Source organism: Palaemon carinicauda, chromosome 39, assembly GCF_036898095.1.
Source record: "Palaemon carinicauda isolate YSFRI2023 chromosome 39, ASM3689809v2, whole genome shotgun sequence".
Taxonomy (NCBI): domain Eukaryota; kingdom Metazoa; phylum Arthropoda; class Malacostraca; order Decapoda; family Palaemonidae; genus Palaemon; species Palaemon carinicauda.
The window spans coordinates 57969807-57985417 of record NC_090763.1 but is presented as its reverse complement, the minus strand read 5'-3'; the positions used below and the strand labels follow the sequence as shown (position 1 = coordinate 57985417).

Genomic DNA, 15611 nt, shown 5'->3' with positions numbered 1-15611 from the left:
TATAAAATGTGACTCGTAATGGGAAAATTCACGAAACTATAGCCCTTCCGGAATGAATTAATTTCATATCTGGAAGCAACATGTGAGAAAGCTTTTGAACATCCTTATTACGCCCTCGATGTTTACGCTTTTCCACCCTTTTACCTAATAAAGAATGTACTCAACAGTATAGGAAATTCTAGACCTCAAAATGACAGTTGCTTCAAAGTGGTCTCATGTAGTAGTACCTGAACTTCTTAGTGCTGGGGTGGAGGTTCTCTGGTGCAGACAGGTAACTACTATAGTCTGTCTAGAATGTCATGAAACATCGAGTAGGTTTGCGGCGATGCCAAACTTCCTCAAGACTTTTAATCTGACTCAAGCTAATCCCAGCATCCTTCCATTCCGGGTCCTTTAATACGGTCGTAAAATTTCCTTTTAATCCCATAATCTGGATCTTTCCAGTCACCCAAAAGCTGAATGGTTGTTGTGGATTAAGTTGACCTTGTGTTTCGAAAACGGCTCATAAAGTAGATTGCTTTGTTTATTTTAAAAACATTCATGTAAATTTTTTTTTTTTTTAGGGAGAGTTGGAGCACCATATAAAGTACGGGAGACAAGTAAATGTTCTTTAATACATATCATGCTATTTCTACAACTTTGAAGAGATCCATCTCAGATGAAAATAAAAATTTAACGTTCTGTACCCTACGATCAATTTAGTTCAGTACAATACTGGAATCCTAATGTTCTAAATGTTTTCGAGCTGTATTACTCATAAAGCTTTAACTTTTATTCTTTATATAATTTGAATTCTGATTGAATCAGTTTATATTTGAACATTATCAAATGTGTAGTCAGGTTCTTGAAGATATCTGTAGCCTGGCATAGTCATATTCTCTCTCTCTCTCTCTCTCTCTCTCTCTCTCTCTCTCTCTCTCTCTCTCTCTCTCTCTCTCTCTCTCTCTCTCTCTCTCTCTCTCCCCCCCATATTTGTTGTAGAATTGATGATTGTATCAAACATCAAATATTTCATAAAATAATACTTTTCTCCATTAAAACAATTTCTTGGATTTTAGGATAATGAAACGATAAAATTAATAGACATTTTCTTTAAAATAAGGCACTGTTTTAGTATAAAAATAAAATTCTTTGTTAACAGGAAGTAAATTCTCATATGAGGATGAAACCTCTAACATAGAAACAAGGAGTAAAACAAATGTATGCAGTGAAATCAATAAAGATTTTTCCCATAAAATAAATTGTTTACAAAAATGTGTTTACCGTCACAGGATAAAACTAAACAACAAAATAAAACAGAAGTTTTCATTAAATTAAATCAAGATAATCCTCCAGTGTTTTTCAGCATTAATGTGTTCTGTACTATTCTTCATCAGATGAAGTTACTTCTATAACAAATGAATCAACAAACTGATTCACAGCAACATCATTCTCTGTGTCTTTTATAATAATGTCTTCAACAGGATTTACGGCATTTTTCCAATTTTCTGCTGTCATGCATGAAAGTGCCACTTGCAGCAAAGATGTTAGATCTGCCATTTTAAATGTATTCCTTTTGGCTACATAGTTTTTAACCTGCGCCCAAATGAGTTCAATTGCATTATAATGGCAGTGATAAGGTGGCAGCCTTACGACCCTGTGACCTTTTTCCAAAGCTATTTTGTCAATGACCTATTTTGGAGCATTTTCATGTGTCACTGCTTTCACCATTTCAAGCAATTCACACTTCGTCAGATATTCTGGGGGATTTTCACCTTTATTTCTTAACCAGTCTTGGATAGCTCCCTTTGTGCTTGCCATGGTAGGAGGTTTGTCACTTTGCACTGAATGGTATGATGCGTTGTCTATAATTATGACGGACTGTTGTGGTATATTGGGTATGAGCTGCTCTCGAAACCATTTTTCGAATACAATGTGATTCATTTGGTGGTGATAGTCACCGTCGTTCTTTGCTTGGAATACCAACTGTGCATTTGGCACGAATCCTTGCTCAGATCCAGCATGCAAAATGATAATTCTACTCCCTTTCCCGCTTGGTGTGTGTATTCCAGTTGCTCCTGTCGAACTTCCATCCATCCAACACTTGGTGACTGTATAATTCTGATTAATCCAGGTTTCATCCAGAAATATAACACTTTTTTCCTGTATCCCTAATATTTTTCATTTCACGTAGGAACTTGGTCCTGGCACTTGCAATATCACTTCTCTCCAGTAGAAATTTCCGCCCGTTAACTCTTCCGTATTTAAATCCAATTTAAGTATCTTACGTAAAGATTCTCTGCATCCACTAAATCCAATATTTTCTTTGACTTCAAGTAGAATGCTATCCATCGTTGGAATTTCCTTTCTGACATAATAACCGAGAACTATCCTTCGTAAAACGCGATGATCAAATCCATCGATGTTGGTTACAGTTGGTGGTCGTTTCCTTTTCTTTGTTAAAAACGGGAGCTTCATTTTCTTCTAAGCTGTCTTTTCCTTCCTTACAAATGCGATGTATCGTACTTCTTCTGCACTGCTTAGTTGCATCCATTGTACGTTGTACTGCCTTGTCAAAGCCATGCATAACAGTTTTGTCTTCTTTCTCCCTTTTGGAGTACTCGTGGACATTGAATATGACTTCTCGCGTCTGAACACTTAATTGCTGTTGTGGGGAGCCTTCCATCTTAAACAGTCACGCTTGGGTATCAGAACCAAAGTGATAAGCTACTTAACCTTCCTGACCTGAGACAGAGAGAGATGTGGCAAAGTGTATGCCAAATCTACACTTTTTTATCGCCTTAAGTGAGATTTAATGAATGAAATTGGCGCAAAGCGGCAACGTCGGAAACCTACTGTTTCATGACATTCTGGACAGACTATATTCTGATTGTTTACATCTAGTAATATATTTTAACGGCCATGTACTCCAGCTTTGCTTTAGATCTATCCTATGTAAAAGACTCCGGTCTCCATAGTTTGGGAAAATACAAATTACTTGAAATTTCTCTTTTTTTCATAATGTGTCAATAGAAGTTAGAATTTTTTTTTTCTATTCATTAGCATTTTCTATACTATTAACGTTGAGTAATAACTTACGTGATTCATTAGGTGTTAATTGTCAGTTATCACAATGCTGCATGAAAGTTTCAAGATAAATGGATGTTCTTACAACATATACTTGAATATCATAATTTCAAAGTTTCTTTTCTTCTGGATTTAGTGGTTTTAGGACTGGTGGAGCATAATTGGCTTGATTTTCTTTTTTCAGTTAGTCAGCTACCTATGGATCAACAATGGATTGAAAATTGTGCCAAGGCTTCGAAGCAAAACTGAAATATACGCAACGGCAATGGAATTATTTGCCTGGCATAAAATTAAATGAAGGTAATACAGTACTTTGAAATGTGTTTAATCTTCATTCAGGCCTCACAGCTATCTAGTGACAGTTGTTGGTCAGGTTGTTCATCGAAAAAGAAAACATTTTGATGGTTCTATCTGATGTCTGATGGACAAATGTTTCTAACTGTATGGTTTGATGTACGCTGCTTTGAGGGGTTTATAACTTTAGAATGTTTGGCTGTCTTGGCTAACATCCGCTACTTTGGGACCAATCTACTCTAGATGATATGTATTTAGTTTATGATGGGAACCTTGAATTTGACAAAGTGGGAAACCTCATAGCCAAAGGTTTAGCTTCTTGCTGCTCGATGGTGTTTGGAATGATGTCGGTCAAACTTCTCCAGTCAGGCCATCTTCATATGAAGTAAAAGTTAAAATTGATGCCTTGCAGCATAATGGGTAACTTGACAGTCCTGTGAATAAGGCTTCATTAAAAGAAATTCCACAATAGTACCCGAAATATTTCAGGTAAGCATACAGGATACAAAGCCTATTTATCATATTGCATATTGTTACAGGCTAGGAAGAGCTGCTGAGGTTCCTGTAACTTATGTAAATTATAAAATGAGTTGCCTAGTCTAGCACTGACAACGAGATTTCTTGAAAGAAATACGTACAGTACATGCCATCACCCAGGAGGGTCCTTAACTACACAAACACTATAATGTAGTAACTAAAACATTTTCCAGTTACCCAAGTAGTGCTATCACCTACCTCTTGAAATTGAAGCTCTGTTATCAAGGCACATGTTTATTTCCTTTCATGATCTGCACCTGAACCAGTATATTTTTAAGAATATTGAACTTTATTCCCATAACTCTCCAATGCAGTTAAAGGTTAAAGATGTCTGGTTTCAGTTCCAGTTCCAGTTCCATCAGAATAGATGCTCACCAGAACGTCAGCCAGGCAAGCCCAACCCCCCACTGTGGTGCCCTACCACAGCAGTAGCCTCCCCAGTAAACAGCTTAAACTCACGGCCCTGGGCGGGGATCGATCTCTTGCCACGCGAATGCGAGGCAAACACGTTACCACTGTACTAGCCAGGAGGCTATGTAGATTGAATTGCATATTAGAGAAAATATTACAACTCCTAGCTAGTTTAGTTGGTGGTTATTAATATTTTGCTTGAACATTGTTGGTCGACACCTATTTGAAACTTGAACCCCCCTGGAGTATTCCCCGCATATGTGTGGTAGGTCATATACAACCCGAGGTTTAAAAAAAAACGTTTTTTTTTGCCATAATTTTTCTGTATTGGTTGTGAGTGATATCGACCTGCGAGACATCAGTTCAGTGTGCGCAGCAGTCGGGTGAGGACGCATTTCATCCCAGCTCTTTTCCTTGTGCTATTTCCGAGATATCCTTGGGTTGAGCTCAACCCATCAATACCTAATTAAGGTAAGTTGTGTAATATCAAATTTTTATATGATTATCAAATGTGCAGTAGTGTTTAGGATTATATAAAAAAGGATTGTTGTTAAGTGTTTGTGAATGTCTTCTACCCAGTATATTTTTATAAAATAGGTTATAATTTCTCCTGTTTTTGTAAGTTTGTACTTTTATGATAACTTGAATATGATCATTATTTTATTATTATTAATTACAAAATAATCTATAAACTTCATTCTAGCTACCGTAATATTTTTCTGCAAATCCTCGAACAATTATATAAGTAAATGACCTGCTGATATTGACATATCTTTCTCCATGTCAGGTAGCAGATTTGACCTTCCAAGGTGGTGTGGTTGGCGGCCATTTTGTTAGCATATCCGACAAAAGCTGGCATAGCTCTATGTATTCCTCTTTTATAGAATCTGATATTTTCATGCATAAATACCATGCTCAGCAATGGATATAAGGATTTTATTTTTGAAAAAAATCAAAATAGAAATCCGATGAAAAACTAAAATTAATTCTCATTTTTATAACTAAATAATATCCAAATGCAGATTCTTTAACACATTTTTGTTTTACGATATATCCTGTAAAAATTTCAGCCACTGTCATATACCTACCCCGGAAAAATGTTGAAAAGAGGATAGATTTCTTAGCCAAAAAACCACACTTGTTTTCTCATCTCAGGAAACGTTCCCTTATGGTTCCTCCCCCCTCTGGATCTCGGCAAATAGCGCAGAATTATCGTAGAATAAGTGCTTATAATAGTTTTAGCTTATTTCCATATTTAGATTTTAAGTGAATATTTTTTTTAAAGTAATTTTTTTTGTATACTTATTTTTTTAATTTGTAATAAATATTTATTTTTGACCTAGCTTTCATTTACTTTTTGGAAAAATTGAATATTCTTTGAAGTTTTTTTAATAGTAAAAGATTGCGAATTGCTCTGTTAATAATTTTTTTTACAAATTTTTTTGTGATTTCTGGTCGAGGTCGACCCATCGATACCTAATTGAGGTGGTCAAATAACGATACTTATCCAGGGTTAAAGTGACCCCTATTTGCATTCTAATTCATTATGGCATTCAAAAAGTATTTGCTTTGGTGTAATTATTAGGCACAGACAAAAGGACTATTAAAGCGCTGCATGAAAGCCTTGCGTTTTTATGTTTAAATTAAGTTTTTCTTTTATGATTGGTATTTTTACAGTTTTCTTTGTTAATGTTATTTACATAATAAGATTTGTGTACATGACCCCATGAATTGTATATTCCAGATATATTCTCTCCATGGTTTAGATGAGATGTGTGTGCTGAGATTAGTAAAACTCTTTTAAGGTTGCTTAATTGACCATAAAGCCTTTTAATGTGGCTTTCCTTTTTCAGAGCCTAAGTCCAAGTAGTGTGGCTTCTGTTCTCTCGTTCATTGTTGTACTAGTTTCCTCTTAAAATTCTGAAAATTTTTGTTGAATCTATTGATTGTAAAACTAGGGTGCTTATTTTCCAGAACTTTGCAGGGGGAAAAATCTTCTGCGGGAGTTTAAAGTCTATAATTTTTTTCCAGATGGTTTGTTACCTGTTTACCAGAAATAAATCTAGAGGAAAGTGGCCTAAAATCTAAAAACCCAAAATGTGCATTTGATCTGGAAGAAGGATTGGAATTATGAACTTCAGTGTGAGATTAGTAGCCGAACATATATGTAACACGTGAAAAGTTACAACCAAGACAGTGATGGGAGGACTTGCTTAGCATAGATTCATAGAGAAAGTTAAATATTAAGTTTTTTTAGTGTCTTGAAAACCATTCAGGCTACAATGATAAGAAATTTGTATGGAGCCAAACCTGTTGCGGAGAATGTATCGAACACTGCCCCCCCCCCCCTCCTGTGTTTGAATGCATTATGATAATTATTATTCTTACTTGCTAAGCTACAACCCTAGCTGGAAAAGAAAGATGCTTTAAGCCCAGGGGTTCCTACAGGGAAAATAGCCCATTGAGGAAAGGAAAAATAGAATATTTTAACAACAGTAACATCAAAATAAATATTTCTTATATGGTAAAAACTATAAAAACTTTAACAAAACAAGAGGAAGGTAAATAAGATAGAATAGCAGGAAAACTGGCATTAGGTTCAGTGTTTTAAAAAGTAAACATGAAAAAACCTTGCATTTTTAATTTATATTTCCTAGTTTTTCTTTTATGACTGGTATTTTTACAGGTTTTTGTTAATGGTATTTGCATTAAATGTATACATGTCCCGGTGAATTATATATTCCAGTTATATTTTCTCCATGGATTAGATGAGATTTTTTCAGTGAGGAGATTGAGAAATTGTATAAAAATCTTTTAAGGTTGCTTAATTGGTATAAAGGCTGTTAACATGGCTTTTCTAAGTAGTGTGTACCATTCACTCACTTATAATTACTGGTTTCGAACTAGGTTGCTTATTTTTCCAGAATTTTGTGGAGATAAAAAAATTTGCCGGAGTTGAAACCTTATTTTCTTAAAATATCTACCTAATAGATAGTGAACTAAGTTTAGTCTACTTTATTTTGCAGATGGCCTGTTACCTGTTTACCAGATATAAATCTGAAGACAGTAGCATAAAATCCAAAATCCCACACTGCATTTGAGCTGAAAGAGGAATGGAATTGTGACCCTCAATGTAGGATTAGCAGTTGAACATATCAAAAGTTATAACAAGGACAGTGCTGGGAAGACTTGCCTAGCTTAAATATAAAGATGGAGGTAAATATTTGGATTTCTTTAGTGTGAAAACTAGTCAGGCTAAAAAGAAGAAATTTGTATCATCCTTCATTCCCGTTTGCATGCATTACAGCAGGAAAACTTGTTAGGTTGACTGATTTAGAAAGTAAACCCGGGCAAGCTTTTAACATTGTTGGTTGTGAAAGAATGGTGCTAAAGGGAGCCAGCATAAAATTAATCAAAGAAAAACTCCATTCTGGGTAAGGTTAAAACTTACTGGGCATCCCAGTACATGACTTAGAAAAATCTTGATCATGAAAGCTTACCAGTGCAGTAATGTATACTGAGATTTTTCCCAGCGCAAGCATTATCCTTTTATATATTGGTATTTTTGGGCTGCAGAATGTAATTTTTCAGAATGAAGATCTTACTTAATGGACTGAGGCACTCTAGCTCTATATTCATAAAATTTTAGTTTTATAACAGAAAACAATTTGTAATAGTGAAGACTAGCTTGCCAATCATACCCCATTTTGAGTGGGAGTTTGAGTAACAAAGCTAGAACTGTTGTAAACTGAGTCAACTAGTCAATATGCCTAAGGCTTTTTCTGAGGAAGAGGGGTTAATCCCCTTTTTTATTATAGCCAATCAAGGAAACCATGTAGTCTTAAGGAACTGTATATGTTGGTCATGGTACTTAAAAATTTTATTCTTAAATTTTAATCTAGTCTGGTACTGTACTAAATAATGCAGTGTATATTTTAGCAGCTTTTGACCCCCATTTGTTCTGGTAACATACAAACCGTTGTCCCCTACATAGGATAGTTGTTCCTATGTGGTTACAAAACCTCATCATTTATTGGGTAAGCTCTGTTGGTCTAGCAACTTTGTATGATTGTGCTAAGGATCCATCAGCATTTCAGTGAGCTGATGCTGGCATTCGAATACCCACTCTGCTTTTGGTTGCAACGACGAATGGTCATCAGTTACTGACATTCTCCAGTGCTTTATGACACTTTATCTGTGTTTTCAGAATGGTTGTTAAACCTGTTTATGCAAATCTGCAATGGTCTTGAAGGTAACCCTTGATGAGCACATCGGAAATTAACCTCCATCCCTTGTGTGCTACGTGTTCAGGAAAGATTTTAATTGAGCTCCCCTTGTGATATTTGCCAGTTGTCGTCTTCCCAATAGGGAAAGTATACCAGTTGCAGGAAAAAATTCCCCTCCAACAACTAACTTGAAATAAGGAAATAATCTGAAGCATTTTTTCTAGCATCGAACTTACCCTGTCTGATTCTTCGTTTTTGTAGTTTCCAGAGATGCCAATAATGAAGGGCTGCTAATTATCTGTACATGAGTTTCTCTCATGCCCTTCTTAGTGAGGCCAAGAATCCACTAGTGATCATGACCCCATTGCATCTGCTCTTATACAAACTGAGGATAATGCCTCAGTGGAAGTGTCTGATACTGCTGAAGTGTGAGAATCTTACTCATTCTCCATCTTGTGTGAGCAGTTAAATAGATGTGGGGGACCAGGGATATTTCTAGCTGGTTCCAGAAGTTTCCCCTATACAGGTAAGGCTAGTGTCTTCAAATTCACAACGTACACAAACTTACGCCCCCGTCATTTTAAGAATGTACGACATGTCTCTTCTTACACCTTCTATGGTTTTGGAGAATTGTTATCAATCTCATTCAGGAGTTTCTTATACACCAGCTCTTTTTGTTACCCAATGGGGTCCCATGTACAGCTTCCTCCATGGGGCAAATAATAAGGCATGAAGTTGAACCCTAACAAAACTCAAAAGCATGATTGTAAGGTAGTGGACAGTGGCTCCTCAACAACCAGATCTCAGCATGGATAATGTTCAACTCTGACTATTCAAGATTTTAGTGTTTCTTGATAGCAAATTTACTGTTGAGAAACACATTTGGTCTGTTTCTCAAACAAAAGATTGGCTTATTGAGAAAGTCTAAGATTTCTTTGGTGATCTATTTTGAAGTTTTAATTATTTCATTTTGCCTTGTTTCAAATATTCTTCTCTTGTCTGGTTTTCAGCTGCTGAATCTCATCTTAATTTGTTGGGCAAGAACTTTGTTTATTAAATTTCTTATTCCTGATCTAGATATTAATCATTGGCACAGTCATTCGGTTAGTTCTTTATGTATGTTGCTTCAGATTATTTATGACTTTGACCATCCTTAGCATTCAGATCTTCCAGAAAACATCCCTCTGTATATTTTGTATATGTACTGTATGTATTGTAATATTTTATTTTCCATTTATTACTGCATTGTTCTAATAAATACTTAAGTTACAAGTATTAACAGTTAGGTTAGGTTATGTTGAATGATTCAAATGTATTTCTGTATTTCATTGTGGTTATAGCTTTTCTGGGTCGACCTGTGGCGCCCGGTGAAAAGTCCTTCTTGTATATCTTTTCTGATAAAACCTTCCAATTATACCAGAGAAAGATCAAAGCATGGAATGCTGAGGTTACAACCCTCGCGCGAGCACCTTTTGGGTGTCGTGTATAAAGCAAAGGCGCGTGAAATCCACTATTCACAGGTTGTCTTCCATTTAGTTAATTCCTTCGTCAAAGGGATGGGCCGATACAAAGGCCCTAGACAAACCCCCAGCGCCACACCACCCACGCCACGACGCGAGCGCCACCTGAACAACATCCTTCTTTTTGGAATACAAAGTGTTGAATTGTTTTGTTGTGCTCTCGGTCTTTTTTATCAATCGTGGATTTATTTTGTCATGTCCGAAGCTCCATCTTCACACATTCCAATGTTAAGTACCATAGTTTGTTTTGACAGTATTTTATTGTACCGGGCTTTTGTTTTATATCCAGTATAGTCTGTTTTATTATTCCCGTCTGGCCTTTCATGGCGGCCATTGTTTGTTCACTTGTTTGGGAATTCATCTTTGTCTGCCCGTTTAGTACTCTGTCACTTAGGTTCTTGGTTAAGTCCCTGGCCTTATGCCTTTAGAACCGTTATTATTTTTATTTCTATTTTTTGTGTATTTATGCTCATGGTACTTTTTGCTAGTAAGTCCAGCCTACGAACGAGATAGCGATTTAGCTTTGTATTTGTTTAGTACCCGCCCCTCCGAGGCGTTCGTCACTCGACTGTGCTATTTATTTTAAGTTTTAGCAGTTGCTATTCTTCGATCGTAGTGTTTTATGGATGTACAGGTTTATTTTATACGTTTATAATAGTGTTGTGTGTTTTTTAGTCCTGTTTTTGTGTTTAAGAGAGCGAGAGCTTGGGGTCCCCGTTTTCTGTTCGCAGTCACGAGTTACCCCTTTCTCTCGTTTTCTTTCTTAGCTCCGGTGGGGGAGCGGATTTCCCGTTTTCCGTTTTGTGCGTTCAGCGGGTTCTCCCTCCCTCACCTCTCCCCCTCTGGGTGGATGATAACTTACGAGTTATTTATTTTTCGTGACTTCAATTGTTAGCGTTATTTTGGTCCGTGTTTCGTCCTCTCCCCGTTACGGCTCGGGAGTAGTTATGAACGTTTTCCACTCCGCCTTGAGTTATACTCCGCCATGAGGGATTCTCAATAACTTTCGTTCTATTGTTATATTTATATTGTTTACTACATGGGACGGGCTTCATATTGTTTAGATACGACCCTCCGGTGGCCCTTACTTCGGTCTCAGGCCACGGCCATATCCACAATAGCCTTTGTTATTACAACTGTGTTTGTTATTCACAATAATTATTCAGGACCTTTCTTCTCCCTCCGGCCTCACCGGAGATCGTAAATACGCTTTACTATAATCTAAGCTTTAGACTTTAGCTGCGGCTTAGCTTTTTATCTTTCACAATTGAATTATTAGCCACAATTGAATTATTCGGGGCATCTCATTATCCTCCGGCGTCACCGGAGGTCGCCCAAACACTTCACACTTATAGTTGCCTTAGCTAATTAGCTAAGGCTCCTTTATTCAGGACATTTCATTACGCTCCGGCCTCACCGGAGCTCCGGCTTCACCGGAGGTCGCCCATACACTTCACACTTATATTTGCCTTGCCTTTAGCTAAGGCTGGTGTTTATATTTATTTTAAGGGCATGTCACTGCTTCCCCGACCCTTGGAGGTCGGCGTATTGCTTTAAGTTAATTATCCTTATGTCATTAACAGACATTGGGTGCATTACAAATATACAGACAATTGAATATTAAAGTGCCAACAATGGTATGGGGCGGTATCAACTTAAAGTTAATATTCGATTGTTTGGTCAATGCAATATGGGTGCTTAGGGAATTCAGTGAGTGCCGGAACTCTAAAATAATAGGTTTTTTATCCCTTATCAGAGTTTCAAGCAACACCAGACTCATGTCTCCTTTCTTTTACAGAAGGCCCGTTGTACTGCTGAAGGATGCTCTGCCTCGTTCAGCGACCCCGTTGGGCATGACCTCTGCCGGTCTCATGCTCACTGCTCCATTCCCTTTATCCAGGAACCGGGACAGGCCCAATACCCAGTTTGGTTCCCGGATTTGTGCTCGCTCTGTTACGAGCTGTCGTCAGTTCTGCTGAATGATGATGTAAGTGGGTTTTCCCTTTGTTCCTTATTTCTCGTTGGCAGACACTAATATAGACATGAATATGATATACACAGTATATTTGGGAGGGCAAACCCCCTCCTCCATCACTAATCACTGCAAATCTTACAGGCCGATGATGTCTCTCTTCGTTCAGCAAGGGCTACTCTTCGTCCGTGGGTGTCGGGCTTTGGCAGGAATGCCCCGTCTGGCGCACCCTATCTCCTCGATGGGGACATGGCCTCCCGTCTCTTCCCAGGCTCGACTACTGCTGCAGTCTCCCCTGACCTTGCTGCCCCTTTAATTGAAGAAGTCAGGGCTACCATTTCCGTGGAGGACGAACCCCTCGTACCGATGGACATGGCGGGTCTGGATATAGACGTAGAACCCAGGGACGAGCAGGTAAGTGGTGCCGAGTTGGTGGAAACCCTTTTCTCTCCTACTCCCTCTCCTACCTCTTCCTTTCTAGGTTTTGATAACTCTAAGGCTTCTCCTCGGGATCCCTCTGCCTCCGTACGACCCAAGGTGAAGCCACTTCGAACTTATAAGACTTCAGCTTTGCCAGTATCAACGTCACCGGTCCCCGGACCCTCGACAGCTCCTGATATTCATATTGCTCCTCATAAAACCACTACTCCTAAGAAGTCTAAGTCTACCAAATCCAAGAAAAAACCAACGGGTGACTTTCAGGTACCCTGGGCTGATCTCCTCCCCATCCAACTGATCAAAGGATTGGTCAGGGATCAAGTTCAACATCACTCTGGTGCAATAACAGAGATTAAGGATATGATGGCTACTCTGATCCGCGCCGGAACTCAGTTTCCTCCCCCTTCTGCCCCAGACGCATCGAAGCTGCCGCCCTTCGATAAAAACAATCCTTGGCGGTTTGCCTTGCATGCTCCATTCGTAGATGGTTCCCTAACTCTGGAGGGCATGGGCACCCGCCCTCTAGAGGACCTGGAGTTCTATCCCCCGGGCCTAGCATTCCCGTTCAATGGTTTTGTACGGTTAAAGGAACATGCATTGGTCCGTATGGACAAGGTACCGAAGGAAACGGTCATATTTCCAAAAGAGCAGGCCCAGGCTATCTGGGCCAGAACACTATCAGAGTGGGGGTGTATTAACTCCAAGCTCACCCCACACAAAGGTTCCTACACTATTTTTACGACAGCTGCCTCCATCTCTTTGCCGCTCATAGACAAAGTCACAGAGCTGACTATACAGGCCATCAAGGAAGGCTCTTCCATGCCGGCTCTCAAGGAGACGGACCCCACCTCTTTGCTTATTCCGGGTTCCTCGGCAGCCTGGGATGCTGCGGCTTCTACCTTCACGGTGGGGAAACTAGACCCGGACTGTGCCTCTACTCTTTTCTCTGAGAAGCTTCCCAGATTAATAGAGAGTCTTCTCAAAACTGAGTTCAAGACCCGTACTAGACTTGCTAGGTCCCTCCAATCCATCACCTCCATGGAGTCCCTAGCATCTCTTTACCCAGAGGAAACGCTGTTCAGAGTCGCCACAAAGAACCAGCTGCTATCCTACCAAATAGATCTCCATGACTTCTGGTCAGCTCGGGTTAGTTGCAGGAAGTTCGTTCTGTAGGAGGCCACCATTAGGCATGAGCCGAACAGACTGATAGCGTCCTCCTGCTGGGGTAAGACCCTCAGACCGAGGTGGATAAGGTTCTTCAGGACGCAGCGAGGGCAAACCAGAATTTGCAGGTAAGGTGGGGTCTCTCAGCCAAAAAGAGGTTCGAACCCCAGAGACACACGTTCTTCAAGAAGAAGCAGAGGTTTAGTCCTTACAAGGCGGCCCGGGGTACCTCGTCCCCACAGCCTTCCGCGGCCTCGACTTCTCGACAACAGGCGCCTCCTCAGCAGGTAGTCTACCTCGCTGCTCCCCCTGGTACACAGCCCAACCCCTCTTGGATGCCCTCACCTGCATACAACCCTGCCTACGAATCCTCCGGTTCCTTTCGTGGATACCAAAGAGGGAGTTTCAGAGGTAGAGGACAGTTCCGCCAACGCGGCGGGCCTAGAGCAAGGGGTTCCCGTGGAGGGAGGGGCCCTAAGTTCACTCCCTCCCAATGATGTGATGCCGGTAGGAGGGAGACTTTATCACTTCCGGGACCATTGGACCTTCAGTCCATGGGCTCACAGCATAATATCAAGGGGCTTGGGTTGGAAATGGTCACAGGGATCCCCTCCTCCACCGGTGACCTTCTTCCAGAGACCCACTCCCATCCTGGAAGAGTACACGGCGGAGTTACTCAAGAAGAGAGCAATCAAGCGGGTTCGATCCCTGAAATTCCAAGGCCGCCTGTTTACAGTCCCGAAGAAAGACTCGTCGGCGTTGAGGGTAGTTCTGGACTTGTCGAAGCTCAACTCTTACATCCTTTGCGACAAGTTCCGTATGCTGACTATCTCTCAGGTACGGACCTTACTTCCCCGTGGGGCCGTCACCACCTCTATCGATCTTACCGACGCCTATTATCATGTCCCAGTAGCTCGAAACTTCTCTCCTTACCTAGGCTTCCGTCTCGGCAAGAGAGCCTTCGCATTCAAAGTCATGCCCTTCGGTCTCAGCATTGCCCCCAGGGTATTCACGAAACTGGGGGAGACGGTGCTCGAGCAACTTGGACACCAAGGGATACAAATCGTCGCCTATCTGGACGATTGGCTCATTTGGGCCCAGTCGCACCAGGAATGCAACAGAGCTACGTCGAAGGTACTCCATTTTCTCGCCAAACTGGGCTTCCAAGTCAACCTCCGGAAGTCCCGCCTACAACCATCAAGCCTCTTCGAATGGTTAGGCATCCGTTGGGACCTCTCAAAGCACAAGCTCTCCCTTCCTCCCAAGAAGGTGAGGGAGATAGCTTCCAAGGTCAGGAACTTTCTCAAACACAAACAGGTGTCCAGAAGAGCTTTAGAACGAATCCTCGGCCTACTCCAGTTTGCCTCACTGACCGATCTCCTATTAAAAGCCAAACTCAAAGACATCAATCGAGTTTGGAGAAAGAGGGCGACAATACCTTTGAGACAAGACCTCGAAGATCCCCTCTGTCTTGAAAATGAGACTACAACCATGGTCCGATCGGAGGAACCTCTCCAAGTCGGTTCCTCTACAGTTCCCCTCTCCACAAGTGACAATTCATACCGACGCGTCTCTGAGTGGTTGGGGGGGTTACTCCCAACATCAGATGTTTCAGGGCTCTTGGTCACCCGCCATGAGACAGTTCCATATCAATGTTCTCGAAGCCATGGCGGTGTTCTTGACCCTGAAGAGAATCTCCCCTCCGAGGTCGACCCACATCAGAGTAGTCTCAGACAGCACGGCCGTAGTCCACTGCCTCAACAGGGGGGGGGTCCAAATCACCCAACCTGAATCAGATCCTGGTCACTATCTTCACCTTGGCAGCCGACAAAGACTGGTTCCTGTCAGCAACTCACCTAGCAGGAGTCCAGAATGTGATAGCAGACTCATTATCCAGGACGAGCCTACTGGAATCGGAGTGGTCCCTGGACATGCACTCCTTCCGGTGGATACTCAGGCTGGTTCCAGGTCTCCAGGTAGATC

General features: G+C 40.6%; 1 long non-coding RNA gene across 2 annotated transcripts in view; it reads left to right on the top strand.

The window, feature by feature from the left end:
* Positions 1-15611, top strand: part of LOC137630883 (uncharacterized) — a 46276-nt gene that overhangs the window by 10552 nt on the left and 20113 nt on the right. The window contains exon 1 of one of the 2 annotated variants that reach the window (XR_011041791.1): positions 7316-7524. The exons of the other annotated variant lie outside the window; for it this stretch is intronic. This is a non-coding gene — a long non-coding RNA (uncharacterized lncRNA). Of the gene's footprint in view, positions 1-7315; positions 7525-15611 lie in introns of those variants that run through there. 2 annotated transcript variants of the gene reach the window in all.